This window comes from Solea senegalensis, linkage group LG21 (assembly GCF_019176455.1).
Source record: "Solea senegalensis isolate Sse05_10M linkage group LG21, IFAPA_SoseM_1, whole genome shotgun sequence".
Lineage (NCBI taxonomy): Eukaryota > Metazoa > Chordata > Actinopteri > Pleuronectiformes > Soleidae > Solea > Solea senegalensis.
This window is the reverse complement of record NC_058040.1, coordinates 15,497,482-15,498,795: the sequence shown is the minus strand read 5'-3', so window position 1 is coordinate 15,498,795 and position 1,314 is coordinate 15,497,482. Positions and strand designations below refer to the sequence as shown.

At 42.4% G+C, this 1,314-nt stretch overlaps 1 non-coding gene across 1 annotated transcript; it reads left to right on the top strand.

Moving 5' to 3' along the window:
* Positions 1–873: 873 nt before the first annotated feature.
* On the top strand, positions 874–955 carry trnas-gcu. The gene has a single exon. It is a non-coding gene; the product is annotated as a tRNA-Ser (tRNA).
* The last annotated feature ends 359 nt before the right edge of the window (positions 956–1,314 follow it).

The following is a 1,314-nucleotide window of genomic DNA, read 5'->3' as shown; positions in this document are numbered from 1 at the left end:
ACTTGTCAAGAGGAAAGGAATTGTAAATGTTATTGGTTCAAATCTTGGGCTTGTGTTCCTCTAAGCAGACGTCAAATTCATTGTCATGAAATGGTGCGTGTGCAAAACTAACTAAATCTAAATTCAACACGGACAATTGAGATTTGACTGGTAAAGCTAAGAGCTAAGCTAACACCCTGCACATTTCATTTTCATTACTTCACCATCTAAGGTGTGGAACCACAAATACTTTCACAGGCCACTTTTCAGACGACTTGCTGGCTGTGATTGTCTTGTAAAACACGAATTATCGCAGAATGACTGTGTCGTGATATTTATGTTGTCGTGCATCGCAAACTGTTTTGTGAAATTCACACTGCTAACAAAACAAACACACACACACGAGGAGATACAAATACAACAAAGCAGAACCTTTGACTCATAAAGAGCTGAAGGACAGTGTGGTCACATGACTGATCGTCTGACTCGAGCCTGAGCTACACGCTACACGCTAATCAATGAGCTGAGCGGCTAATGAGACGGAAGAGAAGACAAAGCGCTGCTCTGACTTTAATTAACCGTCCAGAAAGAGCCGTTACGTGACTGTGGTTATGTTTATATTTGAATATGTGGCCTTTTTTTCACTGTACATCAGCGAGCGCTGTGGTTCTTAATCCACGGATTCTGCTGCGTGACTTCATTAAATTTAATGTATGGCTCCTATAGTCACGGAAGTGCTGTGACTCATCGTCTCCGTCAGGATAAATCATGACATGATGACATGATTTGACTCGTCACTGAACAATCACAACCAGCGTCCAGGCCCTTGACCTTTGCCCTTTAGCAAAGCAGTTCCACCGCGAGTTCTTTGTGATGAAAAACACACACAGAGGAGACGAGGTGGCCGAGTGGTTAAGGCGATGGACTGCTAATCCATTGTGCTCTGCACGCGTGGGTTCGAATCCCATCCTCGTCGATTAGTATTATTGCAAAGAGGAAAGAAATTGTAAATGAAGCGTTATTGGTTCAAATCTTGGGCTTGTGTGCCTCTGAGCAAACGTCACTATCACAAATGTTATGCGTGTGAAACTAAATCTAAATTCAACATTGTAAAATTAGCTCCCACAGGGTTTATAACTCTGATGAACTGTATGTTTGGTACAGGAGAAGACGAGAAGGAGCTCTTTATAAACACACTTCACAGTCTTTTGAGAATGCATGTTCCAACATAAAAGCTTGTTTTTACCCCCATTTCCATTAGCCCCTCCCACTTCCATAGTTGCACACACTTTCACACGTAAACTTTCATCAGGCCTGATGTGGTCGCAAAATGTC